General features: G+C 40.0%; 1 protein-coding gene across 6 annotated transcripts in view; it reads right to left on the minus strand.

Moving 5' to 3' along the window:
- The window catches only part of atp2b2 (ATPase plasma membrane Ca2+ transporting 2), a 118,138-nt gene extending 98,469 nt beyond the window's left edge, over positions 1 to 19,669 (minus strand). For 3 of the 6 annotated variants that reach the window (XM_085777536.1, XM_085777549.1, XM_085777541.1), the window contains exon 1: positions 7,510 to 7,804. The gene's annotated coding sequence lies outside the window, so the exon portion shown is untranslated. Of the gene's footprint in view, positions 1 to 7,509; positions 7,805 to 19,285 lie in introns of those variants that run through there. The other 3 variants (XM_085777548.1, XM_085777542.1, XM_085777535.1) reach the window with 2 other exon arrangements.
- Between the last annotated feature and the right edge of the window lie 344 nt (positions 19,670 to 20,013).

A 20,013-nucleotide genomic window follows, 5' to 3' on the forward strand; every position in this document is an offset into this window, starting at 1 on the left:
CTAACATCTAAACATGCCTTTGGCTATGAGCTGGTCTTCATATGGTAAATGTGAATCTTACAGAGGGTGAGTTCAGGTAGAAAGATGGCCAGTAGCTCATGAAAGAGGAAACATAACAATTGAATAACAATTTTTTTTCGCTGTACAAACGCCAACGTGATCTTAGGACGAAGACTGAAGGTGATAAAAGGAAGACACCAGAGGGAGGGCTTTTAAAGCAGACAACAAAGCTGCTAAATACTGGATGTAAGGACCATGTTTTCTTTTACTCTTTTACAATGCAGTGTGTTGCTCCAACTAGGATAATACAACAGCTGTCAGTATTTGTACAAGCATCATACGAACCAAGGAGGGTTTGTTTGTTTTTATTCCCATAATGTCTCCAAGCTTAATGGAGTGAAGGTGTAAATGCGTCATTTCCAGATTTACCAGAACAAAAATATACATTAAAGCCAAATATTTCTGAGTCATGAAACCAAAGTTACACTTTCTAAATGTAGAAGAAATAAGTTAGAAGACGCACGTCTTTCAAAACGCATCTCCTATGCAGATCCTGGCTTTGTTTCTGCTTTGGTCAAGATATTTTTTGAGAGTCACAGCGAGGTCTTTGTTAGTAACATCAGTGTTACAACCCACTGAGTTTAGGGGCGAGGGAGGAGCAACAACAAGGCAACCAGGACATTATCTACAATGCTTGTAGCTGCAGCTCAACCGGCATCCTGGATGCTGAAATGCTACTGACTTTGTGATTTGTGACAGGCAAAAACACAAAATCAAAACATAAACATAATTTATGTGCTGCGAATAAAATTTTTAAATGCAAATATTCTGGCTGTACTATTTCCGTCAGTATTTCAAATTAACATGACTCCTTAGTCTCTGGTGACATATTGGGTGATTTTATGATTACTTGCCATACATGTTTTACATATAGCTCCTTTAATGATTTTCCATTTTCAGTCTGTTTACCTGTTCTTTCAGCTAAGATGAAAGTGAATTCCCTGTGACATTATCGCTGTACAAAAACAGATGAAAATGTATTTACTTTTTCTCATTTGACTGTGGCTATGATGCATGTTCCCAAGTATTACTTTAATAAGAGGATGCTGATTGTTCTCACACACTTCACACTCCAGTGGAGCTGAGGCAGTGCATCACGCCACGTCATATATCAAATATCACATGAGGTGTGGCAATGTGTTCTGTCTGTAATTTCAGCCACATGCATTTCATCTTTGTGTGCATGATTTACAGTATGTTTGAGCTTTAAGTCTACACCACACTGAGCGCATCCTCCAGGTGATTTACAAAGGAGAAGTTCAAAGACAAAAGGAAAACATGTGGAGAAAAGGGAGAAAGATTATGGTGCAGTACAGTGAGGGAGAAAACTTCAAAAAAAAAAGAAGATAAAACAGAGGGATGGATGAATGAGAATGAGTGATTACAGAGGTGAAAGAATCAATAAGTGAAAGTACAAACGATGGAATGTAAGATTAAATGAAGGGATTTCAGATAGATAGATAGATAGATAGATAGATAGATAGATAGATAGATAGATAGATAGATAGATAGATAGATAGATAGATAGATAGATAGATAGATAGATAGATAGATAGATAGATAGATAGATAGATAGATAGATAGATAGATAGATAGATCAGAGACATGCTCCTTCTGTACTGAGTTGTACTCTCTTGGCACTATAATATGACAGTGGACCATCAATCATATATCATCCCTCTCAAATTTCTCACTTATTCTCAAAACAATCTGCAAGTGGAAGTTTAACTTCCTAGAAATGTGATTACTAGGGAGTAGGTGTGTGAAAGTTGGAGCTGCTGCACCAGTGTTTAAACAATGGTGCATGAAGAGGACTGGGCAGCCATCCAGGCATCCTCTGCAGCAGAACACTGACACATAACTCTCTCATACTCCCCTCTTTCAAGCACACATACACAGCAAGATCATGCTATTTAAGAACTAATGGCCTGTGCTGCAAATCACAGCAAATACACACGGCCTTAGGAGGAATACATCATAAATACTGTATATCTGTGATTGGCCTCATTTTAGTCGTGACCATTCAGATCATTTCTTCTTTTTTTCCTTCAACAAGAGTGTGCACTTGGGGTGGTGTGGCAATCTGATGCTTGAAGGGAACAGTCTGACAAAAAAAAAAAAAAAAACACTCACTGAGGAAAACCGATGTCCTTCCACAAATGGAGTGTGCTGCACCATAAATAAGCTGCCTATGGGTAAATGATGAAGTTGCTCTGGAGCCAAAAGCACACTGATTAAATCTGTGTCAGGTTTGGTCTTGTGCATGTCATCAAACTTTATTGTATTTGGATGTAACTAAATCAAAAAATTCATTCAATTAACAAAGACAATAAATGCATCTATAAACATGTAAACTAATTAATTTCATATTACTGATTTGTTTTAATGTTACATCAGAATTTATTTTTGGTGCAGAATTTTCCTCAGGGGCATGGCCCAATTCATTCACACTCAATATTCAAATGATGTTAGGTCCCAATTAATTGCAGGGTGTATTTGGGAATAAGGTCCTGCAATATCTCAGAGAGGCTCATTTCTATATCTGCACAGAGGACTGTTACTGTACCACTGACTGCAGCTCAACACTGTGCAATAGAAGACACCATACCAACACTGAGCGCCACGCTGACAGTGAGGGAACAACGTCTCTTGGACATGGGAGTTATTCCAGATAAGACTGGATTGTTTGTAAGGCAGTAACGAGAAGAAGTAAACTGTGTAATATAGTCAACATTTGTAAACCCTCTTTACATCATCTTATAATCAATTGTTAATTCTGTATTCTGATTAGATTAACTCTGTTTCCAATTAGGATTTATTTCCACTGTAAACCAAAGATCACTTTTGTTTGACTTTGGCCTAAATAAAGTGGAAACAATGTTTGGTACAATGTTAAAGGATTATTATTAAGGACTATTTTACTGACCCTGTTCTTTGTGATATTCAAAGACCTCACATCCTGTGCAGTCAGTGTCAAAAGTCAGTTTGGGCCAATTTCACTGGATTGGTGACATGTCTGATTAGCTACGTGGCTACATTCACATCCAGCTGACATTAACCAACACCAGTCCACTGACCTTTTAGCTCTATATTGGTCCAACAATTCTGTGTCTTTAACTTTTTCTACTGCCAACTTATCTCAGCAGCCACCGGTTGACACGCTCTGTTGGTCTGAAGTTTGGTGGACCAGCCTATGGACACACACACAAACACACTTTGACCACAAACCCATCTGTCATAGTCTGACTGGGCATCTGAAGAATTCTTACCAATGAACCATACAAAGTCAATCAAGTTTTAAATGACCCTGTCTATCACATTACCAGTCCTCTCCCTGACTCCAACAAGAGTGTGCTGCATGAGCACTTGCTGGAACTTGGCTTTCTCAAAACACTATGCTACGTTAACCATCAAGCCCTACAGCCAAGACTGGTGAAAATGGGCAACAGTGTGGCTTTTCATAATAAAGTTCCCTGACTCTAAGAGAAATTACTGCACACATTTAATTCACCCCTCCAAGCTAAGTCACTATTAGCTGCGATTCCAATTAAATGTAATTCTCTGAAGGTTTAGCATAACAAGGGACCTTTGTGGATGCGGTAAACCCAAACAGAACTTTAACTTTTAATGCAACTATGTCTAGTGAAAGGTTGAATTAAATGAGTTGAGATGTATCTATGCCAAAAAGTCGATACAGGTTGAGATTACTGGACTGTTTGAAGAGCTTTGTTTAGGGAGTGTTCGTCCTTATCAACTAACAGTTTAGACCTCAGGCTGTTGTCAATGGCAAAACGAGAGTGCTCCCCTGAAGACACAGTGCTGATGCAGACCTCACACTCAGGTAAGATAGGTAATGGGTACACTTACATGATAGGCAATGTAGCTGAAGCTGTAGCTGAAATTAGCCGACAAAAAAATCTCACATATTTCATCACGGTAGTTGCACAAAACATGTTAAATGGACAGCTCTTAAAAACTATGAGGGAGGGAGTAGCTACTCAATGTTGTGTCACTCTCTTACTGACTATAATAATAAATGCCCAAAAAGCCATTAAAAATCACATAATCACCAAACAGGTACTGGCATCCATTGCTTGTTCACTCTCATACAAGTTCCATAACATGATTCAATACTAATGTAATGTCAGGTTTATCTGAATCGTTGCACATTTTATATCACCTTCTATTTGTTGGAATTTGATGGAATGATCTTCTTTATATAATTCCACCAGTTCTGCTGCCAGTAAAACCACATTAAAGGTGCAATCAAAAACATGAATTTACACAGTGACTTTACTGTGGATGTAACACGCTCACTCACACACATACACACAAACCCGACTTTGTGGGGACCCATGATGGACATATACATTTCCGAGCCCCTCACCTTAACCTTTACCACTACCACTGAATGACTCAACCCAACCCTTTCCCTGACTATTATACTTAGGTCCGATTTTAGTACCACCAATAAAACCAAGTCTTAATCCTCAAGAGCCCTTTATACTTGTGAGGTCCAGCATTTGGCCCATACCAGTCCACTCCCTCTGCATATCTGCTCTTTCTCCTTCAAGCTGCAATCATTACAAGAAGCTAATTAACTAAGACCGATGACTGAACTGAGTAACCCCGCAAGTGGACTGGGGCAGCTGCTATTTTCGGAAAAGTTTGCTGGCTTGGCAGTGTAGAGATATTCTGCCTAGAATGGACCCAATCCCTCATCCCCATCAGAAACCGACTCGGTTAGCAGGAAGGAATATCTGTGTGCTTCTATTTCTGTGGAACAGGAACTCTGTGTGAGCACAGGCATGCAGGTAGCTCCTCACTGTGCTCTTCGGTGCACTGAGTGCGTGGGTTTGTTGATTGTTATCTCTCTCTTGGCACTTAAATGGCCGTGGTACACTCGTCTCTGCACCCAGCATTAGCATGGTCAAGTTATTTCCTCTCAGGGGCTATTTCCACTGACCGGACAGGATTTTTCCGTTCACCCCTTCAAACTTGTGTAAGAAAACGGCATGCTGTGTTTTTTCCGTTATTGCCTATACACTGCCTGGTGATGGGCAAAAAATGTCTTCGCTATGATGTGATATTTGGTAAGATAAAAGGCTGTAGCATATGGATTTAAAAAAAAAAAAAAAAAAAGGATCTACCACATTCTCCACCTTAAAGCAGTAAATCCTCTAGTTGGCTCCAACTGATTCCCCTCATCAAAGGCAAGTTTTGTATCAGCCCTGAAACCTACATACAGACACACATTGTAGTTCTTCTAGCAATGTTTCTGAGAGTGAAATAGATTATCATAAATCATTCTAGATACAATTACAGTAGCTCCTAAATGTTTCTTTTCTAAACTAATCATGTGTGAACTGCATCTCTAGATATCACTGAGTGACTGTGCAATCTGTGCACTGACAGACAGAGAGATGCTGAGTGGTATTGCAGTTTCACATGGAGGCTACTGTACATACATGTCTTAGCACAGCTTCAACTCTCAGACACTTTTCATAACATCTATAATTAAAAAAAAAAAAAAAAACAATCCTACAAGATGCTCTGAGAACTTTCAAGTGACCATAAAGTTAATGTTGAGGACTTATTGCAGAGGAACTACTTCCAAGAACAAGCTTCAAGCTCACCATTGACATACATTGTAACTGATTTATAGTATGGAATCATCATCACTACAGATCAGACATCCAAAATTCAAAAATGAATTTCTTGGAGCAATAAATATAGCCTTGAGGTATGAAATACTACACATTATACTGGGGATTGGACCATTAGGAGTAAAGGTACCTACAAAACACATCAACCTTTAGAGAAGACTGTATCCCATGACTGAGTACATGTGGTGAGGCAGGGAGCAAAAAAAAGCCATACAGTAGAGAACAAGGTGGAGATTAGGTAAGTGAAACAAGAAGGAAAAGATGTAGAAGGGAAAATCCAGGTGGGAGTGTTCCATCAAGTAGTGAAGGAGTGAGGGGAACATGTAGTGGGGTGGAGGGGCTGTACAGACACTAAAGACAGCAGATAATTGTTGTCAGGATAACTAGTTTGTCAGTCCACCATAAGGTAGAAGTGATCTCCTCCACCCCATCCCCACATGAGGTACATCATCTCCCAGCCTCCATCCCCATCCCTCAGGTCTCCCAGGTGCTGCACTGTCTGTGCTCTCGGCACTTGTACTCCACAATTCTGTCATTAATCATTGATTCTTATATGAAAGGATGGCGGGATCCCAAAATAACAAACCTGCCTGCCTACTGGCAAAGACTTTGAAGTGTTTCAAATGTCAGATTACTGTATGGGGCGAGGACTGTTAGGAAATTGTAGTGGCACAGCAACTGAATCACATTCCTGATTTCCAGTCAATTTGCAATCGCCTTCATGTGGGCAATGTGCAGCAGCGCAACACAGAGCCAGCTTACTGGCATCAGCCGGTGTAATAGCTAAGGGCATTCTATAACCAGGGTCCACTGTGTGCACTTAGACATATATGCACAATGTGTGTGACTGTGTGTGTTCAAGCCTGTCTCAGGAGACTTTCCAGTTCCTTCATGTTGTCACAGGGTTTGGCACTGGTCTTGTTTCCCCAGATGTTCCCACCATCCTGTTTCTCTCTCTTTTTTTTTTCTTACGTCTGCCTACTCTCTAAATTTCCATTTTCAGGGATGAGAAACACACTTTTTTAACTTTCCATGTCTTGCTGTCTGGTTCCTCTGTCAAATGTGAGCATAACTGTCTCCCAAACCCCACCCCCCTCACTTCCCTCTGTAACTGATGAGTAAGAGAAATGTTTCCCCTGCAGACAAATATGTCCCCAACTGTAGCATTTCCTTATCTAAACACATGACAGAGATGGGACAAAAGATAAACTCTGTCACGAGTGAGGGTTTAAGTAAGAGCTAAAGAGACGAGAGACCAAAATTAAAATTACACAGATTTGATTATGTTACATCATAGTCTCAATGGGGCACATTTGTGCCTTAAACCAAGGCGGCCAAGGACAAACATGATGCCTCTGTCAAGAGTGAATCTTTACTCCCATACAATGACTACACCATTGACACTGAAACAATACTTCTCGATGAACACTGCCACAAATATTTACTTCAACTGAATCTGCTCTCTTTGTGCGAAACAACAAATACAGAACTAATCCACTATTCAACCAGGTTTCTTTCCAACTGCTTGGTCTAGAGCAGTGCGGATTACAGAGCCCATTTCAAAGACAGCCTGGTGCACTGACATCTACAGTCAAGTTGAATGTTACCACTGCAGTTACAGGAAATATGAAGTGGCGCCTAAAGGATTATAAAAACTTAAGTAGTTCACTACAATTCAAGTGTAGTTTTACTTCTCCTAAGTAATCCCTTGGTGCTCTCTCCATAGCAGCAGACCTCTCTCAAAATCGACAGAAATGCCATTGTTTTAAAAGGATTTACTTACAGTGAAACAGCAGAGGGAGGAAAATGTGGCGGCAGCGCAAGGTACAGTTTCCCCAGATATCCCTTTTGGTAGTGATGATGGTTGTAGTAGCAGGCTGGCCTGTTCAGGAGTAAATCTATATATAACCTTGAGAGCTTGTAGCAGGAGCAGACAGCAGGCCAGATCGGGCTTTTCCACGTTGCACAGACACTGTATTTGCCATAAGCGAACTCATTCTGAACGGCTGGAGAGCTGCACAGCACAGAAAGTACAAGAACAAGAAGCTTCACACTAGGGCTCTGTCCCTAGAACAAATGAAGGGAGGGAGGGAGGGAGGGAGGGAGAGAGAGAGAGATGGAGGGAGAGAAAAAGAGAGAGAGAGAGAGAGAGAGAGAGAGTGAGAGGGACACAGGAAGGGAGAGAGTTGGTGTCGTGTATATACAGGACCTGCTCGCATGACCTCCTGTAATGAGAGCACACACACTGACACACACTAAACCAAAGACTCAATCTTGGGAAAGAAACTTTTAGGGTGAATTGACAATAATTAACTTTGCACTCAAAGGAATTCCTTTCACTTTGAAAAAGATGAGTGTTCACTTGTTTTTACACTATTTGTGTTTCTTTTTTCATCAACTGCAGAGACAAATATTAAAATCAAAAGTACATAACAATCAATTTAAATATAGTTATAATGTGTTATAATTGGCATTGCACTAAGATACTTTACTGCAGGATTTTGGTTGTCATAATTACATTTTTGGGTGCTTTGAAGCTTGAAGTACGGCTTTATCACTAAATAATAGTCTTCTCTTTTTCTTGAAAAAAATATAATTTAGACAAGGGGATGGAGCTAAATATGCATGTAAACAGTGTAAATGGTGTAAACAGTAAACCCCACGGAAATGTGCAATAGTACAAAGGACTTGTCAGTCAAGTTAAACAAGCTCTAAGATGTGTTTCCTGTGTGATAGGGCGCTCCAACACCGTTTATAACCTTGACCCACACAGGTTGTCACTAGGTTACAAAGGAGCAGTGGAAATGGAGTGCACTGGTTTCAAATTTTGTGCCATAACTCAATTGCTGTTTATACTGCAAAGCAACGTAGTATTAAAAATGCTGAAAACAACTAATAAAAAAACAAAAGTGCAGAAGATCTACACACATCTGACAGTACAACTGTCCAGGCTGCCTCAGCAGGTAAACCACGACTGCTCCCATGACGAAGCCTAGTGGCCGACAGCAGAAGGACGCTGTTGTTGGCAGCTGAATGAGTTTACACACAAAACTGATCCTCAAGCAAAACTTGAGCAATTCTACTGCCTGGTGTAACGTCTGTGATGAAACAGCGGCTAGTGTGTTAGTGAGTTAAAGAATAAATCAAGCTTCAATCGTAATTTTTCCATCTACTAACTCAACTTAAACTTGTTCAGCGTGAAAGTTCAATTTTGGTCATTTCACAAAAATGACTAGGAATTCCCAGAGCTTTCAGTCTTATCTCAACAACATGAAGCCATCTCCATAGCAACTGAAGAAACTACATCCCCTGATGGTCTATGAAAGTAGTAGTTGTGGTCAAAGAAATCACTGACTGGTCCTTTAAGGAAATACTTTCACATTTTGTAAAGTAAAATAAAGTTAGATTGAAGTGTGTTTCTCTATTTCTGTTTTCTTTCTGTCTCTCACTCCCTGAAAATAATGCATCATGATCATTTAGCAGCTGTGGGCCGAGCCACAAGGAAAGTCCTATTAGATAATTCTCCCCAAACAACTGTGAGTGTGCATGAACATGTCAGTGTCGTATTCTTTTACTAATGCACTGGAGACTTCAACAACACACAGTGCTGATGTTGAGCACACACCCATGTGCATACAACAACAATACACACACAACAACCCACACGCACGCGCACACACACACACTGCTTAGAGTCGTAACAGAGAAGGATCACACATGTGGAAAAGTGGAGGTCTTCCCATGCCCCCCTGCCCTTTCTGCTGGACTTGGACATCTCCCACAGGCTGAGCTGTAAATAGACAGTACCCCCAAAACCCACACACACACAGTCACACACAAGCACAACCGAGGACACACACACACACACACACAGAACTATACTTAGATGCCATCTCTGACTTGCCACTGCACACAGAAACTTCCAACTGACTGATATCAGCAACATCAGTTACACTCCTAAACAGAGATGAAGCCACATCTTCCCCAATGTTGTGATTTGTGTGTGTCTAAAGTGAGATATTTTTGAAGTGCAACTTCAGAAAGTCCAGCACACATTACCCTCCTTGCTTTGATGAAGAAGAGAGATTGTGCTGGTGCTGTATGTAAGCAGCAAAGTGCTGGGTAAACTGCAGAAGAAAAGGACTTTCCTCCAAAGAGCACCTATTTTCCCTACAACAGAAAATGTGACAATTGGCAGCATTTCATGACTGTTTGGCTACAGATTAATATTTCACATCCAAGCATAACAAGCTTCTTAAGATTTCCAAAAACCAGGTGTTGGCGAGGAGGTAGAAAATCACTATTAACTATTAACTTTTCATTCATCTTCCTCCCTTTTGCCCAAGATATTTCAAACATCAAACCCTCCTGAGAGATGGAGGAATTAGTTTGTGTAATTCAGATGTTTTTACATGAAGACAGTGAAGTCAACATTTCTGAAAAACAAAACAGTGCTCGTCTGTCATCAGCTGTCAAATAATCAGCATTGTGAAAGAGGCACAAACAAAACAACATTCAATATTCAGCTGGTACAGCACTGACAGTGACTTTGTGAATGTGACAGCAAAGGTTTGCTGTGGAGAAATGCTGCTTGTAAAGAGTGTTTGCATAAGCCAATTGAAAGTATAGTGAATGTATGTGTGTGTTCATCATCAGAATGATACCAGCTCCTTCTGAGCCAGCAAACACCCTGAATGCAGCACAGCTTCTACAGCCTCTGTGGCAAGTTCGTGGAACATCTGTAACCATTAATGTCTAAAAATATCACAGTCATAATTTACGATATGTCAAGAGACATCTAATTACCATACCACAGGACAGAAACAAGGCTTTATTGAACTGTTTGTCAGGAGCGGGCCACTTAAAAGATTGCACAGTAAATTACTGTGTTAACACTGTGGTGGTCAACCTACAGTAAAGTACAGCTAATGAATGCAGTCTTGCAGATATTGCTCCTCACAGGGATGTAACTGTTACCACTGGCTATTGACAAGGTCATGTGGTAAAATGTGTGTAAACAGAGTAACTCAAACAGACACTTGGCTTTAGATCAGATGGCTGCAGCTAAAAACACAAATGTGAAGTAACAGTACGTTGCCTTGACAAGATAAAGGGGCAATGTCGAAAGAAATGTATCTGCTCTAAGTTGGGGCAGCAATTGGCTACCCATCTTTATCTGTATCATCTACATACTGGTCGTCCTGAAGCGTTTTCTGCAGCCTTAAAGGGATAGTTCAACATTTTTCAAATTGGCCCATTGCCATAATCCCTATAGTCTTGGGAGTAGGTTTGTTACCTTTGATTGTCGGTGCGAACTATTATTATAACGCAGAGCAGATCCACGAGCTGCTCAGAGCTACGCTACGGAGGCTCATGGGATTTCTTTTTTTCCCTCATCAAACTCATCAAATACACAATCCAACAACTCCAAAACGTCCTTGTGGACAAGTTGTGACCTGCAAATTCACCATGCTATGAGATAATAACAGAACGTTATGAGACAGAGTTGTTTTCGAGGCAAATGCAGAGACTGCTTGCAAACAGGAACGCACATCAAAGTACGTTCACACCGAACCTTTTATTTTTGTAGCGGTCGCTCGTATCGCTCCTTTGTCATCGCTCTGTCGCTCAGCTGCAGTCGCTCGTCAGTTTGGCACAGACTCTCCTTTTTGCTTTGATGGCGTCATGCCCACTGCCATGTCTCTCTGTATACACCGGCACCACCGGGATTACGGCAGCCAATCAGCGATGACCGGCAAGTGACTGACGACCAGAGAAATTATGTCAATTTGGGATTTCTCATCTCGAGCGACAAGCAATTTTTCGCTCTATCGCTCAGTCACCCGTTTGCATTGACTTAATATGTGAACTCGTCACCAGCAACAAAAATAAAAGGTCCAGTGTGAACGCACCTTCAGCATTTTTGCACAATTTACCTCGAAAACAACTCTGTCTCATACCGCTCCATTATTATCTCATAGCGTGGTGAATGTGCAGGTCACAACTTGTCCACCAGAACGTTTTGGAGTTGTTGGATTGTGTATTTGATGAGTTTGATGAGGGAAACCAAGAAATCCCATTAGCCTCCATAAGGTAGCTATGGGCAGCTCGCTGCTCTGCTCCGCCGTTCTAAAAATAGCTTGCACCAACAATTAAAGGTAAAGAACCTACTCCTAAAACTATATGGATTATGGCAATGGGTGAATGTTGAACTATCCCTTTAAACCCCCAAAAATGTAAATTAATCTCACAGTGACAAGAAATGCTCAGTGTGTAACTTAATCTGACAAAACAAGTGCTGAGTGTCACATAATTTCAGACACTCTCTCTGAAAGACTGCATACTGCACAGTGCTGTCACTAGTTGTCAGTGAGTATTAGCACAGTGACACACTTTTACTTTGTTCATTCTGTACTCCAGCACATTGCATTTTAAACAGTAACTAGGTTTAATTTACACGTGTTGAAAATACACTTATGATCAGTGTCCCAGGTTGAATGGCAAAGACTGAAAATCTAACATACAAATAGAATCATATTTGGTAACAAGTTATTTGCATTCAGTCTGTGTATATTTGGTTTCAAGTTTTGCCTGAGATCTACATCCTGTAGACATGAACCAACACTCTGTATTTTCCCTGATGATAGTGGCAGAATTCAGCCTGGTCTTCTTACAAATGAAACATGTTCAGTTGGCTGGTCAAGCATATTATACTGTTTGACCTACAGTATGTATGTATGTTTATGTATGCTTAGAGTTATTGTCATGCTGAACTGCCTTAGAGGAGCATGAAGTGTGAAAAGAATATGGACCTCTAACAGCCACAAACATTTTGGAAAAAAATGCCTTTGTCACTTAGTAACTCAAAATGATAAGAAGCCAGTAACAGTAAGCAACCTGTATCTATTCTGGGAAATTATTAGAGAAGCAAAACTTGCAGCAATGCATGACAGTAGTAAATGCAGCGCTGTTATGACTGCTACATTGTGTGTGTGTTTCATAAGCACTTGACCCGGAAACAGAGTGACAAAGAATACAACACAAGGATGACCTCATTGCCATAGTTTCCATTCAGTGACAAATGATTTAGATTGCTGAATGACCTTGCTGTGGTATATTACTGAGACCATCAATGCACACCCACAAAGCACATTTTTGTTGTTTCAATCAGGACCTCTGTTGATATCTTTGCAGGAGATCAAGGTTCTTCACACCCCTAGTTCTACCAAATGACCTTTAAATGGTGACGCCACAAACTGCAGCATAACTCTCACCAAAAAGCCATTTCATGTCTTTATCACTAACATTCATCAGCGACAGCCAGTGTCACAAAAATCTCATATCCCCATCCCAGTTTGTACTAAATGACCTCAACCAATAACAGCATGAACAGCTGATCATAACATATGAATCTGCAGTGGAGATGAATGACTTCTATCATAACACACTGGACGACATATTAAATCCTCCAACCTTGCTGTCCACACATCTTTAAGATTAAAAATACCATACAGTGTCCCCCTTAGATTGACTGGTGTCATGGCAAACCAATTCACTGGCTAAATGCACTAAGGAGACATTTACTCAATGTTTCACTGTGATGTTTTCACATTCAGACTCTGATTTCTGTTTGAACCAAGTGTCACATTTATTTTACAGTGTGTTGTAAAGCCTAGACTTCTTTATCCGATAGGTAATTATTTATTCCTTTTGTCTTTACCATACATTAATTTCAAGTTATTGTTTCGATCAACTGAAAGCACGCCTCCTATCATTTCCAATGATATGTTCAAAGCAGTCTGATCCAATTTTTACTCACACCCTAGCTCAGAATCAGCACCCCTCTCTCACTTCAGCAACATCCACCCAAACCTCAGCACAGACTTTCATCCCACATCTAGACGACCTTGAATCCTCCCTCAACATCTCCACTGCTGCCCTCTCCTTGTTAGGGTCATACTTGACAAATAAACACAGTTTAGTTCTTCAACATCAATAACTGTATCTTCGCTGCTGTTCCTCTGTTGCAATGAAACATCCAAGCTCCTGTGCTTAGTCCTCTTCTAGTCACCTTTGGTAACATATACACTGTCATGTTCTTGGTGTCCGCTAGTTTGCTGATGACAACAAGTTCTATCTTAACCAGATCCATCCATGATAACTGTCCCTAACCACATCCACTCACAGCTGCTGTCTCGTATCTATAACTCAGCAATCTCTCTTCAAAAACAATGTCAGTTAAATCACCAGGACTGACTTTTTCCACCCAAAAACATGGCTTGTTCCCATCCATATCCAAAGATAATTGGATATACTGTATATTATATATCAATACCCTCCTCAGCATTAAAATAAAGGTAAATACATACTTCTGCATGTTGACCTGCATGTTGTGGTTTTCTTTCGATTAAGAGAAAATAATCCTAATCCTGTTACATTAACTGTTTATACTGTGAATCCATTTACCAAGAACTCCAAGGAACTGATTTCATTCCTTTTTTTCCTTCTATGATTCCGTTCTTTATCATACTAAATACAATAACTAAGATTATTTTTGTTAACAGATACTCTATTTTGAACAATTAAATTCATTCCTCCTCTAAACCTTTAGCAATAGCTAACCCATTTCATGAACACAATGTTAACTCTCACTCACAAAACAGTCTTTTCTAATGCCACGAGAGCATGCACATTGAAATCTGTTTCAGGGTGACTGTAACACAAACACTAAGTCAGCAGGAAGGAACTTAGGTGACCACTCAGGAGGTGCCTGCTGTGCTTTATACATGGCAGGAATTTTAAGCCTTGGAGGTAAAAGGAAAAAAGCCCTAAATACAATACATGTATAAAATATATACAGATATGCAGTGCTAAACAATACAGTTCAGGGTATTATAGAAACCAATTTCGAGTTAGTTGTCTACAAGTTCACTTACATTGCAGTACGTAATTCCCCCAAAATGCTGCAAGTTCCTTTAGTCTCACAGAAAGCTTTGTTGAGCAAAGGGTTTGACCTGAATGCTCCCAAAACAAACAGCCCACTGTAAGCCCTCTAATGTGCAGTTTACCCAGGAGTCTAGATTATTTAACTGAAAGTGCTGAAAGTCTGCTTTTGCCAAGACTCAGAAATCAGGCAAGTTGACACAGCATGGCTTAGAATGGCATAATATAACATTCTTACATAATATGGTAAAACCAAAACAAAGCTGAATTGGGCAATACATTGGACTATAGTGAAAATGTGGCTGCTTATTGAAGGGTAAAATGCAACCTGAGTGCTGCAATTAAACAATTAAAACACATTGTACCTGTAGGGTACAATTGGAAAGCAAGGCTATCAAACTTTCCAGATGGCTAAGCATAATGGCAATTGGACTGCTATCTGAAACAAATATATAACAGTTGCTTAGTAACTTGTAAGCAAAAGCCTCAGTAAATATGATTTACAGAGGAAAATGATTGTATACTATGGTAACCAGCTACCATCAGTCCAACAACCAACAACTGCAGATATGTTTGCCCAGGTATGTGAGCATGACACAACACTTCCAGGAAATGCAAAAGATGCAATGCAAAAGAGCTTGTTGTGAAAAACAATACAAAATCACTTATTAAATATGAATCGACTGGATTATCAGCCTGGATGATTATCAGATGCAACATTCATCATGTTTTTTCAATGGATGGTGTGTAAACAGCTGCTGAATTAACAAGCAAGTCACTTGAAGAAGTAAAGAGCTATCAGAGCTTGAGCAGGACTAGTGTATGTTAAAATGTGTAGCCAGTGTTTGAAGTGGAAAAAATGGTTTGTTAGGGTATATAGTATGTATGCATGTACTGCTCTGTGTGTGGTAAATAGACCTTATGGACAAACCAGCATCAAATAACTTTCAATTGGAAAAGAAAAAAAAAACATTATTCAAGTAGCTGTAAAATTGTATACTCAAAAGTATATAAGTCAAAATGAATTCTTGTTTCATTTTAACAGATGGAATTGGAGAAAAAACACATTTAACATGTTACAAGTCTGTAATAAGAGCTGCTTTTTGTTACCAGACATATATACAGTAGGTGTATAGTATTGGTATTTCAATGCATATAGTTGGTGAGATAAGTCTGAACAGCAGCCAATTATTTCCTGTCAGGTAGCTCATACAACTGGTATTATGAAAATTAATTCAACTGGCAATTTATTAGGAACATCTAGCTCAAAATTCCTGTCATGTTGTTTATTCAAATGAATGGTGATTTTGAAAGGTTTAGTGTGTGGTGCTGTTAAGCTGTACAAAGAGGTGTTTCTCTGTTATTTGGCTTACCTTCATTTACATTAATGAGGGTGGACAAAATATTAGAAACACTTGACTGTTATGTGGCAGTTCCTTTGTGTCGGCAGATCAGTTCCAAATATTGGTTAGCAATCTACTTAATTAGCTATGATCAGTACTCAAATCAGCCATGAAAAAAACATGTCTGTACCTATTATTTTAGATTATTTTAATTTACAAACCTGCATGCCAACAGTCCTAAATGGAACAATGTGTGATGTCTACACTATCACTGAGACCAGCAGTCCCTTCATCCCCTCATCTACCACTGGACAACCACTGGACAAGTTCCACCTGATAGAGTCTCATATGCACACTCGTTCAAAATCTAACTGAAAAAATGTTCAGATTTTGATATGCAGCTGCTGATCTCACATTTTTAATTGGACTATATGGACAACATGCATTCAATCGAGCTACTGAGTGAGATGGGGGTAGGTGAAGGGAGAGATGAGAAGAGAGAGAGAGAAGCACACAGATGATCAGAGACGGATTTCTTCATCCATCTGTCCAGAGATTCTGTGATGACCATGCTGCCTCCAAGAGTGTTTCTGATTGTTGCAGTGAGAATTGGTCATTAATTCAAACACTCTGCCACGATATGCAAATGACAGACAGAAGGCAGAATGAATCTGTGGCAGTAATTAACATGCTCCTAAATGACTCATTAGAATCCATTTTATTAGCTAATCGAGTATTTTATGAGTGAGTGTGTAAACTGTTTTGTTTGTTTTTACCTAAATGTTGAATCTGCTGCTGCTCTGTTTGTACAGGAGCAGTTTGGCAAAATTTCTACCACTGGATCAATCACACAAGATGTCAGCTTTTACTACATTCTAAAACATAAACAACGTCATTATGTATGCATTATTCACCAACAGCGTCAGACAAGCAGCACCAAAGGAGCTGGTGTTTGTGAGGAAGATTAATGCTAATGGAAGTCTGTCTTTGAAGCTCAGGATTTGTATGTATTAAAGCAAACACAAGTCAGATATCTATTACAGCTGACCACTGCATTATAGATCGGCCACACGTACAAAAAGGAGGTAGGTCAAAGTTGAATTATTTGTGGTCTAGCAGTTGTTTACATCAGACTGTGAACATGTCTTTCTGCTTCAGAGGTAGTGGTTTAATAATTTATGTATGTGATGTGGTTAAAGATTTGTGGGATCACCCCACATCTTCCACTGTAAAGTTGTGTGTCTACTGGGGTCACTGTGTCCCTGAATGTCAGGAAAACATCTCCATCACTGCAGAGAAGGTCAAAACAACAGCAACACACAGTACAAGACAGGTTGTGAAAAAGCCAATTTTCCTTTTTAAAACTGAAAAGTGCAACAATAGCAAAACAGCAGCAGCCTCAGTGCAACATCTCAAATCTCCACACAACTACTGAAGCTGCAAGGTAAAGAAACAATCTCTCAAATAAAAGCCTTTAAATGATATCTAGCTCTTATAATATTTCTACTTATGCAGGCTCATTTTAGGTATCATTGATGTGGAATTTCATTTTGATTTGCATGACTTCACCTTGGACCGCATGAGTGCAGGTGTTAGAATTAAACTTCCATACATCACAAAACCCAAATAATGAACTACAATGTGTTTTCAACACTTACATGTACAGTGTTTAGTCATGGCATAGGCTTAAAGGTCCAGTGTGTAAAATGAGGCAAAAACAGTGACATCTAGCATTCCGATTCTATTCTATTACTGATCTACTAAATAATTATGTTGTTTAATTATGAATGTGAAACTCTTGAAACGTGCTCTCTGGTTGGCTGGATTTCCCATTCCGTACAAACATGCCCTCGATATAAAAGAAGAATTATAACAGATTTTATTTTATAACGATTATACACTTATACAAATATATTCATTGGTAGTATATTCCGATTTTGCCAATAAACCTTGACAAATATTACACACTGGACCTTTAAGATTAACTAGTAGTGCGAAGCTGGCCATGTTAGGAAAGTCTACAACAATCACAAAAACTGAATATACACATCAGATCACAACAGACACCACACCTGCCAACATGTCGAGTATACCCACGAGTACTCAGTAGTTATTCCTACATTATCACGTGAGTAACTAGTCAAACAGAAGACAACGCCTGTCAAAGTACCGAAAACCGCCTTTGTCGTGGGTTTTGTTTCCGCCACAATAGGTGTCTCCAGGACCACATTCTGTCAGGATCACTCACACACAAACTGAGAAGGTGAAAACAACACCTGCCAACTCACAGTCGCAGCTAGTAACAAGGTAAATGTCAGCCAAAAAGAGCTGAGCCTCCAAATGTAAATACCTAGTGAACACCCACTGCTGTTGCCAAGAAGCTCTTCTGAATTAAAAATATTTCTCCATCAATGCAGCAACTATCCTGATAGAGGTAGGTAGAAATTAGCCTACATAGTATGTTGTTGTTCACCAGCAAAATATTAAGAAATTCTTTTTCTAATAAAAAACTGGAAATCTAATAAAAGTGGTGTTTTTTATTCATACCATGCAAACCAAGCAAGGACATACATGTACATAAGTTGCAGCAGCTATATTTGTTTGTGTAAAAGGAAAAACAGATGCAACATGTGTAACAGGTTACAACATAATATCTCATCCAGAGCTTTTGAGGATTTTTGGACACCTTGAAAACAGTATGCAGCCTATGTGTTAAACAACTGGTAACGCACTGGAGCCACAAACTGTAGCCTATCTACTTTGAATTGCGATGCTGTCAGTGTAAAGAACATAAAATAGGTCGTCCAATTATAGCAACGAGTAGTAATTATGTCTTCAGACCGCTTAATGTGAGGACAGAATAGGTATGCAGCATCCATCCGCAGAAATAGAGGTAGAAGATGAGGAACTAATTGGTCGCATCCATCCCCTCAGCTGAGCTGCATACCTGCGGCACCAAGCGCGTCTCTGTGGCAACGACAGCAGACTGCCCGGGTAGCAACAGTGTGTCATTCCTGCCACAGCATCTCACTACGGATGCCAGGGCATCTCGCTCTTATCACCGAGTCCTCGTGTGTTAGCGGGCGCCAAACAAGCACGACATGAACAAACTAAAAAAAAGTGAACCACCCCTCTCCCAAAATAAGAATAGAAAGAAAAAAAAACTGTATTGCTAAAGGACCTTCTCCCACCTCCACCACACACACCCCCACCTCCAACCTAACTGGATACGTGGGCTGGATGTTTTACCCCGGAATCGGACGCGTGTCCTACCTGTTTCTGCTGATCCAGGACAGAGGGGAGGACGAGGAGGAAGAGGAGGAGGAGCAGGCGCATCAGGATGAAGATATGGGCGCTGGGTTTTGTAGATTCGGCAGACGAGGGGGGAGGAGGAGGGGGGAGATCGAGCCTGTAGCAGGGGTCTCTCTCTGAAGGTCTGGTGCTCCCGCGCGCAGTCACGACGCAGCCCCAAATGCGTTAATCCACTTCACCGTGCAGTTAGCGTGTGCGCGCAGAGCCTCTTGATTAGAAACAGGTGAATCGGGGGTTCAGCTGTGGAGAGCAATGTTATCAGAATCTAATCTGAGGGTTTAATGGAGCATGTGCTTCATGGTTGGCTTTTTTTTCTTTTCTTTTTTACCAGAGAAGTTAATTAAAGAAGGGTTAACTATGATTTACAATGAGCTGAAGTTTTCTGTGTTTACTCACAATATGACTTAGATGACATTAACCGCCTGTACTACTGTAAGAGCAAGTTTCCCAATCAGTTTTATGAGCAACAGATGTGTTTAGTGGAGCAGTACTAATCCACTAGGGCAGGCTATCAACTAGCCTATTAGGCCTACTGCTCAAACACTTATGAGAGTAAAGGCGTTAAAAAGTTAAAGCCACTACTTTTTTCACAAGTAATCAAAAAAGTTACTCACCGACCGTTAACTGACTCAAGAAGTTCTATAGTCACAAAATAACACACCCGTTTAATTGTACGTTATATCGGCTAG

The sequence above is a fragment of the Trachurus japonicus genome, chromosome 5 (assembly GCF_045865225.1).
Source record: "Trachurus japonicus isolate A0001 chromosome 5, Traja_1.0".
Taxonomy (NCBI): domain Eukaryota; kingdom Metazoa; phylum Chordata; class Actinopteri; order Carangiformes; family Carangidae; genus Trachurus; species Trachurus japonicus.